At 37.3% G+C, this 18560-nt stretch overlaps 1 protein-coding gene across 2 annotated transcripts in view; it reads left to right on the forward strand.

The window, feature by feature from the left end:
* RYK (receptor like tyrosine kinase) overlaps positions 1 to 18560 on the forward strand; it is an 86366-nt gene that overhangs the window by 1361 nt on the left and 66445 nt on the right. The gene's annotated exons all lie outside the window — the stretch shown is intronic.

Here is an 18560-nt window from a genome sequence, read left to right on the forward strand (position 1 = left end):
GTAGTTAAAGATACCTAGATATTCTTTGTGTGTTAGGCTTTCCTATGTGTGTTGTGGCACAAAATAACATTTATTTAATCTCAGTTTGTGGTACATCTGAGTGATTTTTTTTTTAAATCATCCATTATCTGTCAGTTTTAGTTTTAGTTTTTTAAGTTTATAAGATTTTTTTTTTGAAGTCGATTCAATGTTGGAATCGTATTGCTTTTAGCAGTCTTGTTTAGACATTGTTACATATATGGTTTGTAGTCTTTAATCAAAGAAGAATGCTGTGTTTTTGTAATGTTCTGCCCTTCTTAATCCTCTTTTTAGTCTAGTTGAATTAGCTAAATTTAGTTGAAATGAATTAAAACTGAAAATTATGTTGATACTTGGAGCACAAGACTAAAGTTAAGGAAAAATAATGCTTACAAATAGACTCCTGTCACATAATTATTTTAAAAATATTAATGCATTCTGCATGGTTTTAAAAGGTTTTTTTGGTTAAAAGCTTGTATATAATTTGTGACTTTGTTTATATAAAAGAGTGCATATTAAAAACCAGCCAGGTGGGAGTAGGGGATAGGGAACAACCAGAGGCTGACAGTGATGGAGTGCCTGCCATTTACTGGCCCCTGCATGTTTTATACACATCATTTCCTCTAATTTTCTTGTGACCCCGTTAAGTAGATACCATTACTCCCATTTTAGAGTTGAAGAAAGTGAGGCTTTAGCCTTTTCAAGGTCACACAATTTATAATCATTTAAAAAAATTAAACATAGTGTTGACAAAGGCCACAAAGTTTTATTAAATTTAATGAAGACTTTGTTTATATAGAAGTTTTGTCATTGCTAATTAATATTTGAAATAATGTATATGTATTTGTCACCTGACTGATGAGCATCCACCTTTTGCCCAGGAATGGGCAATTGGGAGGCAGGGAGGGACGAGCCCTTCACTGATCAACTTCTGGGACAAGAGGGAATTCCAGTGGTATTTTTCCTAATACAAATAGAGCTGACCTGTTAAATTCTGATTCTCCTTGCCAGATCTAAGCCCATCTCCTTTATCCACTCTACCTTTGTAGTATTCCTTGGCTGCTCCTGGGTGGGGAAGAACAAGTGGGTAAGACTCAGATATGTACCAGGCATCTCTTTTTTTTTTTTTTTAAGATTTTATTTATTTATTAATTTTACAGAGAGAGACACACAGTGAGCGAGGGAACATAAGCAGGGGGAGTGGGAGAGGGAGAAGCAGGCTTCCCACTGAGCAGGGAGCCCGATGCTGGGCTGGATCCCAGGACCCTGGGATCATGACCTGAGCCGAAGGCAGATGCTTATTAACCCACTGAGCCACCCAGGTGCCCTTGTACCAGGCATCTTGAGTTCTCAGACTGCAGTTTCTAATAAAGTGTTTAAGACTACTTGATATAATAGTTCGTACTGTGTGTTTGCATCATTATAGGTTAAATGCCTCTGAAAGCTGGTCTGGGAAACTAATCATCATTTTATAACATTTCTAAGACTATGAGTTTGGAATTCCAAGTAAGAAACTTATAAATAGGGGCTTATGGGTGGCTCAGTGATTAAGCCCCTGCCTTCAGCTCCGGTCATGGTCTGGGGTTCCTGGGATGGAGGCCTGCATTGGGCTCTCTGCTCAGCAGGGAGCTTGCTTCCCCGTCTCTCTCTCTGCCTGCCTCTGCCTACTTGTGATCTCTCTCTCTCTCTGTCAAATAAATAAATAAATAAATAATCTGAATAATAAATAAATAAATAAATATTCTTTAAAAAAAATAGAAGAAACTTATAAATGAACTTGATAGTGACAGCTTTATAAATTGAACTAATTGCCCTTGATATGAGAATAACTTGTTTTAATCCAGTTAATACGTGTACACAGTTTAAATATCAAATAGTGCTAAAAAGCTTAACATAAAACACAGCAGTATCGTACCCATGGCCCTTTTATCCTTCAGGTGCTACTGGAAGTGACCATCTCATACTAGTTCTGTTTATTTATTTATTTTCCTGTATTTTACTTTCATATTTTGAAATTAATGTAGAATAAGCATTTGATTGCCTAATATCATAATTGAGCACTTGCCCTTTTCTCTAGGCTCTTGGTATAGCTACATAATAATTTTTGGTAAAACCAACAATCAGTATTTACATTGTTGCGTATATCCTTATTGCTCACTTCTGAGTTAAATAGTGATACCAGGTTATGGGTTTTTTTTTCCCTATACTTTTATGTTTTCCCTGGAGCAAATAATTGCCTCCAACTTTTTGATTAGTTTTTCATATATCTATGGCTACATTCCGCAGATACCCCAAGAAATATGTTCAATGCCTTTTGATGTTTTTTTTTTTTTTTTTTTCCAGGTAGCACAAATCATCTCTCAGTTCTCTTTGGTTTCATCTTAGAGACTCCCTGCTTGGGAGCCTTCCATCCTCTTACTCCAGTATGGACAGTAGGATTGTTTTTCTTGTGGTATCTCTTCCCTTCTCTCCTGCCTTAGAGCCTGTTTCCTGAATCACTTGTTTTCTTTTTCTTGGTTTGCTTCATTTTGCTAACAGGTATCCTCAGTAGCTTCCTAAGAAGGTATGCATGGGAGGTAAATTATTTGAGGCTTTGCATGTCTGAAGGTATCTACCCTAGCTGCTTTATAGATGATTTATAGGTCCTTTATAGATAATTTGGCTACATTTAGAATAGTAGGCAAAAAGTGTATTTTTTCCCATAATTTTGATGGCATTTTCACACTATTTTTGGATTTAAGGGTTTCTAAAGAGAAACTCAAAGCCATCTGATTGTTTTTATTTTTCTGTTTTTATTAAGGCTCAGGGTCTTTTTCTCTGGCATTCTGAAATTTATTCTTAAAAAGATTTTATTTATTTATTTGAAAGAGAGAGAGCACAGAGGGAGAGGGAGTAGCAGACTCCCCACTCATCAGAGAACGAGATAGGGCTCAATCTCAGGATCCTAAGATCATGACCTGAGCCGAAGGCAGATGCTTAACTGACTGAGCCACCCAGGCACCCCTGGCATTCTGAAATTTTATAAACTTTTGTGTGGGTCCTTCCTTCTGTTCGCTTGTTGTCTGTCTTGTTTTAGTAGGCCCTTTGGATCTAGAGACTCATATTCTTAAGTTTTCCAAAATGTCTCTTACTTTGATAATTTCCTACCCTTCATTTTTTGTTTTTTCTTTCTGAGACATACTGGTTTGATTACTGAATCTCCTGGAATTGATCTTCAAATACTCTTAACCTGTGTTGCCTCTTGTTTATATCTTTGTATTTGGAGATAGAAAGTATGTGGGTAAGAATGATCTCAATTTTGTCTTCTAAACTTTTATTTTTAAAGTTTAATGATGATGTTTTTAAGTTTCAGGAGCTCTTTTTTTCTGTTTTCATTTTCACTTAATTTCATTTTCTGTTTCCATTTTATTCTTCATGGATATATTGGCTTTGAGGTGTGTGTATAAGTATTTTTCATTTTTTCTGTGTGCTTAATATGTTTTTAATATTTCTTCTGCTTCCTCCAGTGCTTGTTCATTTCAGGGTTCTTGTGGTTGTTTAGATCACAAACATCTGATCATCCTTGGCTGTCTGCAATTAAGAGTGAGATGCTGAAAAGCTGATTAGGAGAGAGAGTGTGTGCTGGTGGTGGTCTAGTGACTTCCTTTCAAGTACAGGTAGACTTTTCATTGTGCTTCTACCCCATAGATCCGCACTTTCACATCTTACCTGAGAACAGTCAGCGTCTGCAGAGAAGATACTTTGAATAGCCTGCCTCTGATGTGTTTGGTAATACACTGGCTGCCTGGGTTTGGGTTATCTGGTTGAGGAGGGATGCCACCATTCAAGCTGTAGACTTTGACTTCCCTTTACAGTTCTGCCTCTGTGGTTCAGTTTCTTCAGAAAAAACTTAGGGTCTTCTGTTGGATCTGGTGGCCCACGCCTTTTAGATGCTCCCTTTTGTCAAGCCTGAGCGTCAGGCTGGCCTTTGGTGCCTCAGGTGTCCTGAGGTGCAGTGACTCCCCTCTTAGAAAAGTTTGTTGAAGTGTATATTATGTGGTCTTCTTTCCCTTTCTGTTTCTCTTTGTGGTTTAATATCTTTGTGATTTCATTAGTATCATTCAGAGGAGTTTGGGGATGAAACCAGGATAAAGGTCAGTGGTCATTCTGCAATATATAAATGACAGTTTAGGTAGGGCTTTGAGTATTTTTTAAAAAAATATTTTATTTATTTATTTAACACAGAGAGAGTTCACAAGTAGGCAGAGAGGAGGCGGAAGTGGGCTTCTTGCTGAGCAGAAAGCCCAGTGCGGGGCTCCATCCCAGGACCCTGAGATCATGACCTGAGCTGAAGGCAGACGCTCAACCCACAGAGCCACGCAGGCGCCCCTGGGCTTTGAGTATTGAAGAGCTGTTGATGTGTGATAGCTTTTTTTGTTTTTTTGTAATAATATTTAGAAGAGTAGTAGTTGATAACTTTTTAGAATGCTGCTGGCAGGTAGCAGTCTTTTGCCTTTCTTTGTCAGGCACAAAGGTAATTCCTGTTTTAAGTATGTACTGTTATTTTCATTTTATAGATGAGGAAACAGACTTGGAGGAAGTATGTAGCTAACCCAGTTCCTTGGTTGTGGGGCATATAGTCCTGATGGAAGTCTATCCGTACAGGGGCTCCAAAAGCCACAGGGGCTTTTACTCTCCATGTGGCATTACTGTGTCCCCAAGCCCAGTTTCACTGCTCTCATTTACTCTTCTTAACAGGCTGCAATGTAGTCATGCATTTCCCCATTTTTACTGGTGAGGATGTTGATTTGGGAGCCTTTGGGCAGTGAGTAAATGGTCCCCTCTTGACTCAGTCCTGCTTGAATCCAGAATCCAGAATCCATCTTGCCTCTTTGTCAGCTCTGGGGGAGCCGTGATTAACCAAAACACTCGAGAAGTAGAATCTGAAAGCCCGTGGCTACATGTTCGTGCTCTTGACCATAATCTGCATCTTCCCATGTTCCCGCTCTAATTGTATTATATAATAATAAGTAATTCCATGTATCCTAATAATAGTTTTAATAGTATTGAGTTCCCTGGAATCCAGGGCTTGTGAAACTTGTATGTGGCTGGGGCAGTGCTAGGAGTTTGCTCCTAGCGAGATGCCGAGGGATGAGGGCTATTGTATAAACTGGAAATGGCATCAGTGGTGGTAGTGATAGGGACTCCGTAAGGATCAGGGGTCTTCTAAGAATAGACTATGCCTCCCGCCCATTAGATACTCACTTGGGGTAACTTGCTTTTCTATTAAAGTAAATACCCTTTGGAAGAGTTAAGCATTGTTCACATCTTATTTAAAGTCAGTTAAATACAAGTTGAGATCAATGCTCTTCAGATCAGTCTAGTAAAAATCTTTGAAGCCCAATCATATTTTGTTGTAGAAAATGATGACTCAAAATTATTAAACTCCTTTTCTTGAGGAACTCAAAATTTCGGAGGGGAGACAGTTATGATGAGGACTGTAACAATGAGATAAGAGTCACACTGCTGACCTACATAAGTAAGTTATTGTAGGAGTGATGACTTTTGACTCTAGAAAGGGGAAGGGGAAAGAGCCTTAGAGCGTTTAGGGAAAGTGTTCCAGGAACGGAGACATTTGAGCCTCCTGGGGATGAGTTTGATAAGTAGAAAAGAAGAGCAGTTCTTTCCGAGTGGGAAAGCAGCATGAAAAAGCTACAGATGTATGAAAGTAGATGGGTGTGAAATCAGGAAGTAGGAAAAATCTAATGTGGCTAAAATGAGAAAAATTGGCAAAGCCAGGGCATGGCAGAATGTAAAGCTGGGAGGTAGGTTGAGATTGGATTAGGAGTTTGAATTTCATCTCGTAGGTAACGAGGAGCTGTTGGAAGAATTTAGGAAAGGAGAATGTACAAACAGGACTGGGTTTCAGAAAAGATGACTTTTGGCCCCAGTGGAAAGGGGGTTGGAAAAAGACAAGCTGGATTTGGGAATGGGACAAAATCAGCCTTGGGCTGATAAGAGGGATCAACTAGGGTAGTGAAGGAGTGGGATGGATTTGTGAGGAATGTGCAGGGAGTTTGGGAAAGACTTAGTGGAGGAGACCTGACGTTAAAGCAAAGAGAGGAGTTAGAACGCCAGGGTTCAGATTTGGATTGCTGAACTGAGGGACTCTTTCCATTTGGGAGGAGGTTGAGGAAAAGAAAAATAAAGTGAGCCATGTGTTCCTCTCCTCAAAGCACCTCTCTTTCCTCTTAAACCTCAGGCCAAGTGCTTGATGGGGGAGAGCAGTGAGAGTGTTCTCTCTACTGATGTGTCTGGCATAACCTAAGAGGTATGGGGTGCTTGCTGGTGGAGTCGGTTAGCACCCCGCAGCAGACTCTCAGCCCTGGGCATTTTGGGTGGGATTGGTGGCATTAATGCAGCATTAATTTGAGTCCATGTGTTCTTCATTGGAAGAGCAAGTCTGAGACATTGTGCAATTGTGGGTTTTGAGTTTTTTTTTCCCCTTCTTCATGCTACACATGTGGGAGAACTCTGTCCAATTATGGTTAAACCTGTCCCCTATGAGTCACATCCTGAGTTGACTAGTCATTTCTGAAGGTGCTGCCTAAAACACTGTTTGGATTTTAAGGGTCACTTTAGAAACAAATGAAATCTGAGGGAAATTTTTTTGAGCATCCTGAATTGAGAAGTTGTATGGCATTAGTTTTGTGGCCTAATGCAGTTATGCCAGTGTTGTGGAAAAACTTGCCAGCTGTACCTACTGAAACAAAACAAAGCAAATACTTAGATATGAAACACAGCCTTTAGCTACCCTGAAATTATATTATACTTAAAAGTGCTTTTTTTGTGTCACCCTTGTTAATGCAAATCAGGTATAATATTTTCTGATCAAAATGTTATTAACTCTCATTCATGTGTGACCTCTTAAGATGTGATGTGCCAAAACAAGTGTGTGTATATTGCTGAGTTACATAATAAATACTTAGTGAACAATTCTTTTACTGTGCCCAGCAAGTGTTACTGCTGAGTGGTAGAATATTTCTGAAAAGTAATTTCATAGGTCTCATGCTTGTTCATGAGATAAATATGCCTACTTGTAATCTCTCTCTGTCAAATAAATAAAATCTTAAAAAAAAAAAAAGAAATACATTCTTATATAAATATGTGTGTTTTAGTATACCTCTTGCTATATGCCAAGTACTTCACATGTGTTCTCTTTTTGTTATATCAACCATACAAAGTAGGTGGCATTGACTTTTTTTTTTTAATAGATAAAGCTGAGGTTCTGGGAAATTACAGAATTCACAGGAGGTCACAGAGATGTCTGGGGCTTTGTGACTCCAAAGTGCATACTTTCTCTGTGCTGCCTCTGAAGGTTAGCAGTTTACTTAGTCCTTATCTCTGGAATCATCTAAGGGGCTTAAATAAAATATGGATTCCTAGACCTTTCCTGAGCAATTTATTTAGGAGATCAGAGATGGGGCCCAACTCATGACCTTTTTTGAATGTCATGTTTCACTGATTATAAGGTGTCCAGTTTTCCCATGTTTGAACATCTCTGAAATTGGAACCATTTTCCAATCAATGGTAAGTCATGAGTTAATCTTTTTAATCTTTCTTAGTGGCACAAAAAATAATGGTGCAATTTCAATTAAATGAAATATGGTGTTGTAAAAGGATTGCCACCTTCCTGTTTTGGGGGATGTAGGGTAGATACCTCTCAGAACTCTTTCAGAGTTGTAAAATTCACTGAGGGTATTTATTACTTACTTGTGCGAATGGCTGTGTAATAATGTCCTTGCAAGGAAAGCAGACTATGGCAGTGAAATAACTACCATTTAGTTTACAAGCAATAGTAACTCAGTTATCAGCTAGGAAGTTGCTGGTAAAAGAAATATCAGTGGTTCTCAACCTCATTTTGTCAAAGTCTTCTGGCCTTTCTCTAGACAAAGGCATGGATACCCAGCTGTATTAAGTTTTGTGTACTGTGCTGACTTAGACTTTGGGGCTTTGTAGGGACCTCTGATGAAAGCTTATGGTTGTATCTTGTGTCCCACAAAAGCTGATTTTGGAAGTGGGCACATTACATCCTGTATTTCATCCTGGTATTCCTTGATGTCCTCCACAAAATTTTAAAGATTTGCATACATTAAGATTCACATAATTGTGTTGTATGTGTTTTAACAGATGTATAGTATCATGTACCCATCATTGTATCATATAGAATAAATTTACCACCCCCCAAATCCCGATTTATTTGAAATAAATTTGCTTTTAAAAATATATTTATTATGGAAAAGTTCATACATTCAAAAAAGTTCATACATTCAAAAATAGAGTAATAGAATGAACCTATGTGCACCCATCATCTAGCTTCAACAATTATCAACTAGCGGCCATTTTTTTTTTTTTTTTGGCCTGTATCTCTCCACTTCCTAATCTACTCCTTTGCCCTCACTGCCCTGATTCCTCACTTGGATTATTTGAAGTAAACTCAGACGCATAATTTCATGAACACTTTTTAGTGTGTATCTCTAAAAGATAGGGACTTAAAAATTTATAATAATCATTATCACACCTAAGAAATTAACAGTTCATAAACATCAAGTATGTATGCTGTTCAGATCTTTCTGATTAAAGATTTTTTTTAATTTATTAATTTATTTGACAGATCACAAGTAGGCAGAGAGGCAGGCAGAGAGAGAGGGGAAAGCAGGTTCCCCGCTGAGCAGAGAGACCAATGGGGGGCCTCGATCCCAGGACTCTGAGATTATGACCTGAGCCAAAGGCAGAGGCTTAATCCACTGTGCCACCCAGGTGCCCCCAGATCTTTCTGATTTATAGATAAATGTTTATATGGAGACTCTTGCCTGCCACCTCTTTTCTCTTTTATCCCCCTTCATCTCCCGTGTGTTTAATTCCTCTGGTGCCAAGCTCTTTTTCACCCTAGGTTCTGCATTTGATGGTTGCTTTGCCTCACACACTTTCTCCTGATCTTTATAGGCCTGGAGCCTTACGATCTCAACTTGAAATGTCACTGCCTCAGAGAGCCCTACCTTTCTAGGGTTGACCCCCAGTGCCATTGTGTTCTTATCACCGTGTTTTATTTTAAGCATGTGATACTTTTGTTGTTTCTGTCTCTCCCTATACAAAAATTAGTTCTGTTTGAGTAAAGACCTTTTATATTTTCCACTCTATATCCCCAGCACTTAAAGCAATACCTGGCATATAGTAGATGTCCAGTAAAAGTTCAGTGAATGAATAAATCATACTTTTTTTAGGGGAGATCCACTGTCTTATGCCTTATGGGGTCTTCATTCTCTTTACCATTTTCCATTGCCTTCTGAGTTATTATCCAAGAGGGAAATTGGGCTGGACTTACTTGTATTTATGAATGGGAGTTTAAGTAAGTTAGTTTTTAATACCTTATTTTCTTTGAGGTTGCCTAATCTTCCCATCTCTGTTCTTTGTAGCCCTCTCTCTGGGTACGGTGTCCCCCATCTTGCCTTCCATAGCTTTATACTCTGTATAAACAAATCAGTATCACTATACCTACCACGTTGTCTTTCCCATATACTGCCACTCCAAAGCTTGACTAGCAACTCCCAGCAGGCTTCTGGTCTGTAGGACATTTGAAGGATGGAAAGTATTCAAGAGAGATTCTGGCGAAAGCCTTTTCCAATTATTAAAAGCTGGGAAGTGTAGTTTCTCATCTTCTCTTCTGAAATGCTTAAGCTACTCTTAATTCTGTCCAGTGCATTTTTTCATCATACACATTGCAGTTTTTACCTGTAGAAGATTGATTTGTGTCCTTTTATATCTTTCATGTCTCTACTTTTGACCACTTGAAGTACAGTTGCAATAGTTGTTTAAATGTTCTTGTCTGCTTATTCTAATGTCTGTGCCAGTTCTGGATTAGTTTCAATTAATTTATCTATCATCTATCTATCCATTTATGTCTTTTCCTTTGGGGGGAGGGGCATGCCTGATAGCTTTTGAGCAAATGACAGGCATTGTGATTATTAGTCTGGTACGTGCTGAATATTTTTGTATTCCTATAAATATTCTTGGGTTTTGTTCCGGAACTCAGTTGAGTTACTTGGCAGCAGTTTGATCCTTCTGATCTTGCTTTTTGGATTTGTTAGATAGGACAGGAGTAATGCTGTGTAGGCTAGTTATTCCCCACTACTGAGTTAAGACCCCTTTGTGTACTTTCTCTGGTAACCTGTGTGAATCATGAGGTTTTCCAGTCTCACTGGTGGGAACAGTGATATTCCAGATCCTGTGTAAGTAGGTTTGTACATTTTATCCTTTCTCTGACCTTGTATAGCTTCCTTATCCATCCTCTGATAGTACTTAGCTGAAGACTGGAGGACAACTGTCTGCAGATCGTTAAAGTATTCTTCTGCTTTCTCTTCTGTGGTACTTCATCCTGCATTCTCTAGCTGTCTTTGTCTTTCTGAACTCTCATATTTTCTATGGTTCTTGGCTATCTCAGAAAGGGAGTTAATCTGGTCCTGATATTCTCTCTTATCTATAAGTGGAAATAGTCAAGGATTATCTTTTTTTTTTTTTTTAAGATTTTATTTATTTGACAGAGAGAGAGAGAGATCACAAGTAGGCAGAGAGGCAGGCAGAGAGAGAGGGGGGAGGAAGCAGGCTCCTTGCAGAGCAGAGAGCCTGGGATCATGACCTGAGCCGAAGGCAGAGGCTTTAACCCACTGAGCCACCCAGGCACCCCAAGGATTATCTTTATGATTGTTTGCTTCTTTTCTAACAAATTATTTGTCAAAAGAGAATTTAGTCCAAATTAAAGAAAAACATTTTATGGTTTGTATATGTGTGTATGCACATGTGCACAAATATGGGAATATAGTAGATAATGTGGTGTGGGACAATACTGAATTCTGCATTTTTAAGTTTTAATTTCATTTTGTGGCATATGTATTTAATTAATGTGAGTGTTGGTTTCTTTATAAGATGAGATGCTTTTCAACCACAACAGGATGTCTTTTATCACAGTTGGTATAATGTATGTGAAAATGCTACATAATGATCAAAACTATTTATTTTAGTTATTGGTGAGAGATTTGCATGGTTCTGGCTGAAAACTAAAATCATAGAATGTTTGAAAGAGAGGTCACTTAGACATTAACTTGGTTGATTGATTATCTTTATTAGCAACACTTAAAACTCAGGCTCCAAACAATTATTTACTGATGTCAATTTACTAGGCCCTATTTTAGGGGCTTAATATATTTTAATAAATAGATAATATTTTAATAAAACAGATAAATATCCCTCATGGAACTGACTTCTAGCAGAGAGCTAAGTGACTTGCCTGAGAAGAGAATTTGTGTAGCTTTGTAACTGGACTTCAAGTTAGCACTTTGCAGTGCAAGTTGCTGGCAGGGAGAAGTGACTCTTGTGAGTTCTCCATTGTGCTTTGAGCCCTTTGACTCTGAGTTATTAATAGGGGTTGGCTATGAAGTAAGTTGAAGTAAGTTTGATGGTCACATCAAATGCTAATTTATTCCATCTCTATTGCAGAGCCGTACCTGCAGTGCATGTTTGAGCTGGTCAGATTATTTTCTTTTTTAAATAAGACAGGAACCAATGATAAATTATTTTCTAGAGTATCTTTTGACCAGATACTGGAACATTGCAGTGTTATGGCAGGGCATGCTTCATATGTTATGCTCTAGTGCTAGAGATTATGGGTTGTTTTTATCTTTTGTTTTCCTGGGATAGGATTTGGGAAGCACTTTTATCACCTTTGCAGTTGTGGCACAAATCACATCTTTGGAGGCATTCTTTTATGGATTTTTTTTTTTTAAGATGACAAATACGTTGATTAGACCCAAAATCTTGTCCTTTATCTTCTATTTTAGTGTCTACCTCTTTTTATAATTTCTTATAATATTTCATCTACTATAGTATTTTCAGATGGGGAAGGTGACATTCATCATTTGAGTCATCCATTTGAAATCAAAAGTGACCTTACTCTACCTTTGATTCCACACAGGTGATATCATCACATGTATGGGAGAAATAAACCTGAGCACGGTATTTATGATGGATAGCTTTGGGCTTCCATTTTCAGGGATCATGGAATTATATCGAAAGCTACTTTCTGAAATGTAATCTCTAGAGGAGAGGGGAAGAGAGGTGCTTAGTAAAATACATCTTTGCACCCTGTAGCTTCCTGATCTGTTAAATCAGTGGCAACAAATAGCCACTTCAGTGGATTGTTTTTCAGTAGACTGTTGGTTTTGACCGTGTTATCATGTTTATTTTCTGAAGCGGCAAAGTAAGGAAAGGTGCTCTGTGATTGCAGATGCTTGGCTTTTCCTTGGGAGCACCAAGAGATTCCCTTTTGTGAAGTTTACTCCTTAGCGATACCTCAGGGACCAAGAGGGCAGGCCTGCTTGCCTTTCCTCCCAGGAGGCCAGTTTTAGGCAGGAGATGAGGAGGTAGTCTGGAGAAAGGGAAGGAGCATATTTACTATTGGCTCCTATTGTTAATCGGGCATACCATTTTTTCTCTTCGAAGCTCACTTTTATTCTTTTTCTACTCTCTCTGTGTACATGTATATGCTCTCAGTTGAGTTCTGTGGAGATGCTTAAGGTTGTAGGAGAAAGATTGGAGGAAAATGGTGAAATGGTAGAGGATTACATGAAAAATTTTATTTAATCTATAAGAGATTATGGTATAAACAGTTACAGAGATTGAAGATTTATGTGCTTTTTCTTTTTAAATTATGAGGAAAGGATGCTCTTTTCCTTTAGTCTAATATTTGTAAATTCCTTGTCTTATGGTATAGTTAAACATTGGGTCTCAACCAATTTCCTAGTTATAATTTGACTATAGCTAGATTTATTAGATTCTAATGGGCAGATTATTTTATTGTATCTATTTCAGCTTATTAGTTTCCATAAACCAGGAATATTTGAAATAAGATCGCTATATTTATTTTCTTCCAGCATTGATTAAAATACAGAGTATTTAGTGGTCTCATACATAGTAAGTGATGTTGGCTTTTTTTCCTCTGGCTCATGTTCTACACTATACTCAGAACTTAGATTAACTTGACTAAATAAATTTTTTACTTGGGTTTTGACTAGCATTTAGAAACTGGATGATATCATAGAATTTAATAGAGGTTTTGCTGACATTTGGAAATCATAGATGATATCATAGAATAATAGAATTTTGTGGCTGGAGAGGGACATTAACCTCATCTGGTTTAACTCTCTTGTTTTATAGTTGAGAAAATTGATGCCTAGAGAAAGTGGTTAAATAATTGATTGCCAAAGTTCACTCAGTTACTTATTTGTAAACTGTCTGCTTTAGCTCTGTTTCCACTACATCACTTTTGTTTTCCTGCCTTAACTGATTCCGGATGTTTTCTTTAAAATATCATTTCCCTTAAAGTTCATCTTTGATGTAGTTGATTTTTATCAACAGGCTGCCATTTGTGCATCTAACATTTGAATGGCTACAAATATTCTAAGACCCCAACCCTGCTTGTGAGGTGTACAGGGTAATAGGGAAGACAGATGCGTGAACAGCTCCTTGGAATGTATTTTATTAAGTGCTATTAAAGGTAGCTCTTTTTATAAAGGGAGATGGGTTCCTCATTGGCACTATTCAGTTGTTGTTGTGGCCTTGAGAAACCAATAGTTAAAATCATTTGGAAAATTTTTTGAACTGTTGAGTTATTTGAACTTGAGCTAGACAGGCCAGATCATGTAGGACACAGGACTTGCATTAGAGTTTGGACTTAAGGGTTACCTGGGTGGCTCAGTCACTTAAGCACCTGCTTTGGCTCAGGTCATGATTCCAAGGTTCTGGGATCCAGTCCTGCACTGGGCTCCTTGCTCAGCAGGGAGCCTGCTTCTCCCTCTCTCTCTGCCTGCTGCTCCTCCAGCCTGTGCTCTCTCTCTGATAAATATGTAAAATCTTTAAAAAAAAAAAAGTTTGGACTTAAGATTGTATGGGGAAAATGAAATTTTCTTAATGAGAGTTGAGAGTTTTGGGAAAACTTTGGTTTCTTTGCTTGGAATTGGGGTTGTTTAAAAATAAAATTTATGAACAAATGCCATCATTTCTAATAAGAGCAACGTTTCTACTTTGTTGGAATTGGCAGTGAAAAATTTAAGTCTGGTTATTGTAATCGAACAGTTGAAATGTTCTTTGTTCTTTATTAGAACAGAAAAATTACACTTAGTAAAATAACAAAATGCTACCTCTTCAGTCTGTGGCTGTCCATTCTTACTCCTGTCCATCTTCCAGCAGCCACTATATCCTTCAACCCACTCTACTTTGCCTGCTGTGTTCTCTTTTCTGCTGGTCCTTTCCCTTAATCTTGCAGAGCTCTAGTTCAGTTTTGAGGTCCTTTCTGATTCTTTTCATAATCTCTCTTATCTCTTCAGCTTAACTGAGACCTGATTTTCTCTTGTAAGTGATAGTTTCCTCATAATTCTTTCCAGTCACTGAAAGCCAATTTTATTATACTCTCTCCCCATGTGGGCAGGAAGAGGCCAGCTCTTTTTCTTTCCTTTTTTAAAAATAACAGTTTATTGAGGTGAAATTCACATAACATAAAACTAACCATTTTAAAGTGAACAATTCAGTGACATTTAGTACTTGTGCCATGTACAGCCACCACTTCTTATTCCAAAACATTTCCATTACTCCAAAGTAAAAACGCCTTACCCATAAAGCACTCTTCTCCTCCCCCTTCCCCTAGCCCCTGGCAACCACCAATTTGCATTTTGTATCTATGGATTTATTTATTCTGGGTTTTATATATTGTATCTTATACAATGTGAGAGATTTTTGTCTGGCTTCTTTTATTTAGTAGCCTAATGTTTTGGAGTTTTATCCACATATAGCATGTACCAGTACTTCATTCTTTATGTGGCTGAATAATACATATATATATATATATATATATATATATATATATATATATATATATATATAAAATTCATTTATCCATTTGTCTGTTGATGGACTTTTGGGCAGTTTTCACATTTTTACTGTTATGAGTAATGCTGGTATGAATGTGTATAAATGTACTTGACTGTCTTCAATTTTGGATATATACCTAGAAGTGGTATTGTGGGCTATATGGTAGTTCTATGTTGAACCTTTTCTTCCTTCCTTCCTTTCTTTCTTTCTTTCTTTTTTTTTTTTTTTTAAGTAAACTCTACATCCAACCTGGGTCTTGAATTAACAACCCTGAGATCAAGAGTTGCATACTCAGCTGACTGAGTCAGCCCACTGCCCCAATGTTTAACTTTTTGAAGAACCATCAAGCTGTTTTTCACAGTGGCTGAACCATTTTGCCTTTCTACCAGTGTATAGAGGTTTCAGTTCTCCACATCTTTGCTAACACTTCCTATTTCTGGTTTTTTGTTTGTTTGTTTGTTTTAATTAAAGCTGTCCTAGTGGGTCTGAAATGATACCATGTTGTGGTTTTGATTTGCATTTTCCTAATGACTAATGATTTGGGGCATCATTTTATATCTTTGTTGGCCATTTGTGTATCTTTGAAGAAATGTTTACTCAAGTCCCTTGCCTAATTTTTGAGGTTTTGTTGTTGTTGTTGTTGTTGATGAGTAAGTCCTTTGTATATTGTAGATACCAGACCTTTATCAGACACATAATTTGCAGTATTTCCCTCCATTCTGTAAATTATCTTTACCTTCTTGATAATGTCTTTTGATGTACAGAAGTTCTAAATTTTTATGAAGTCTAGTTTATCTACTTCTGTTGCTCATGCTTTTACTGACATACCCATTGACAAATTCAAGATCATAAAGATTTACCCCTATGTTTTCTTCTAAGAGTTTTAGTTTTAGGGTTTGTATTTAGGTTGCTGATCTATTTTGAATTGTTTTTATATATGGTATGAGGTAGGGGTCCAATTTCATTCTGTTGTGTGTGGTCATCTAGTTGTACCAGCATAATTTATTGAAGAGGCTATTCTTGACTCATTAAGTGTTTTTGGCATCCTTGTAAAAAATCAGTAAGCTAGAAATATGTAGGTTTATTTTTGGATTCTCAGTTCTATTGCATGGGTCTACATGTCTGTTGTTATGTTGATTCCATACTGTTTGGGTTTCTGTGGCTTTGTGGTGAGTTTTGAAATCAGAAATTATGAATTCTTCAGCTATGTTCTTTTTCAATTGTTTTGGCTGTTGGGAGCTATGTGCAATTCCATATTAATTTGAGAATCTGCTTTTCCGTTTCTGAAGGAAAAAAAAAAGATAATTAGAATTTTGATAGAATTTGTACCAGTAGATAGATCCCTTAAGGTAGTATTGCCACCTTAACAATAGCGAGTCTTCCAGTTCATGAAGATGGGATGCCTTTCCATTTATTTAGGTCTAATTTCTTTCAGCAGTGTTTCATAGTTTTCTTTGTTAAACCTTTGTTCATATTTATTGTAAGGTACTTCATTCTTTTGGATGCTATTATAAATGGAATTGTTTTCTTAATTTCCTTTTTGGATTGTTATTAAGGGACCAGTTTTTATCATGCATTACATCCTTCCTTTCCTGTTTTGATTGTTTTGCCCAAAGACCCTGATGTGACTCTGCATACTTTTCCTTGTTGAGGTCAGTGATATTTACTTATATGATCTTTGACCTGTTAGGGTTGTTGGAATCATCTGACTTCTATAAGATGTTCCTTCATAACTTCATACCCTGAGTTGTTCTTATTTCTCTCTTTATCCCAAAGGATATTAAAACCTGCCCAGATTTTTTTCTTAGCTATTATTCCTTTGACCATGTTGGTGTTCTAATTCCCAGGTCTATTTTCCAAATAAGACACTGAAATATGGCCACTTTAGACTTGGTCCAAGTCCACTTCTTTGCCCTTGGAACTTCCTTTTTCTCACCAGGGCACACCAACCTTCTTTCTCCATCACTCCCTTCTACTGAAACCAGGTTCTGTGTCCTGGTCTCCTAGAGTTACATATTTCCTGGCTTGCTGCTGACTCGCTCAAAGCGTTACTGAATAGATTGTTTCCCTTGTTGCCCATTTAACTATTCCCCATTGCCCACTTCACCTCTGTGGAGCCTACCACATCACTTGCAGATAATTATAATCCTGTCATCTGCTACTTTTGCTTTGAGACTGAATTTAATTGCTTTTGTGATATTTGACAAACTAATAATGGGCAGCAGTTAGAAAAGAGTTAATTTTCTAGGTCCCATGTTCATTTGTCTTTTACTTTTTCTTTCGTTTTTTTTTTTTTTTTAAGATTTTATTACTTATTTGAGAGAGAGAGAGAGTGTGCACAAGAGAGAGCACAAGCAGTAAAGAGAGAGAAGCAGGTTGCCCATGGAGCAGGGAGCCGGATGCGGTGCTTAGTCCCAGGATCCTGGGACATGACCTGAGCTAAAGGCAGCCCCTTAACCAATTGAACCACCCAGGCTCCACCCTCTTTCACTTTTTCTTTAAAAAGTCTTTTTGTAAGGGGTGCCTGGTTGGCTCAGTCAGTTAAGCATCTGCCTTTGTTTCTGGTCGTGATCTCAGGGTCCTGGGATGGACCCTGCATCAGGTTTTCTGCTCCCGTGGAGAGTCTGCTTATCCTCTCCCTCTATTCTTGCTCTTGCTCTCTCTCAAATAAAAAAACTAAAATATTAAAAAAAATTTGCGAACATATGATGGGGAAGGAAAGAGAAAGAGTATATTAAAAAACAAAGCATGATGTTCTCCACAGATTTTATCTTTTCCAAAAATCAGTTTGTTGAAAATTCTTCTATTTCATTAATTATATTTTCTGATTATCAAGGTAAAAACATACTTTGTTATTTTGAAAGTGTATAAAACCATAAAGAAGAAAAATATACATTATTTTACCATGCCTTGGTAATCTTTGGTAAATATCTTTTCAATATTTTTTCCATGTTCTCATTTTTTTAAATGTTGTTGAACTTTCATGTAATGGCTAAGAATATAGGTAACTTTTTGAGGTAGAGAATACTTCAAAATTTGTAGTGTTAAGTTTTCCTTTCCTCCCTGCCTCCTTCTTAATGCCCTGTGGTCAGGTTATGGCCTGTACATTTTCTGCTTTAAAAAACTGATTGTGCTTTCCTTATGGCTGATCACTTTTTCTGAGTCTTTTACAGATCCTTTGAAAGAATTGAATTTCCTATAATGTGTTTTCTTGGTGTGTCTATATATCTATCATATTAATTATAGCTGTGTGTATATATATATATACATATATATTATAAATTATATACCCTATATGCTAGTATCAGTCATAGACTAAGAGTTTTGTACCATGATTATACTTAAATTGGGTTCTCTCCATATTTCTAATATTTGGGGAAGGTTTTACTTCCATTAGGTTCTCTTTGTCTTTCTAATATTTGGGGATTTTTGGACTCTTCTTTTTTTCCTTTTTTAAGATTTTATTTTTTTATTTAATTGACAGCAGTAGAGAGACAGTGAGAAAGGGAACACAAGCAGGGGGAGTGTGAGAGGGAGAATCAGGCTTCCTGCTGAACAGGGAGCCCGATGCAGGGCTCGATCCC

The sequence above is a fragment of the Mustela nivalis genome (genome assembly GCF_964662115.1).
Source record: "Mustela nivalis genome assembly, chromosome: 1".
Lineage (NCBI taxonomy): Eukaryota > Metazoa > Chordata > Mammalia > Carnivora > Mustelidae > Mustela > Mustela nivalis.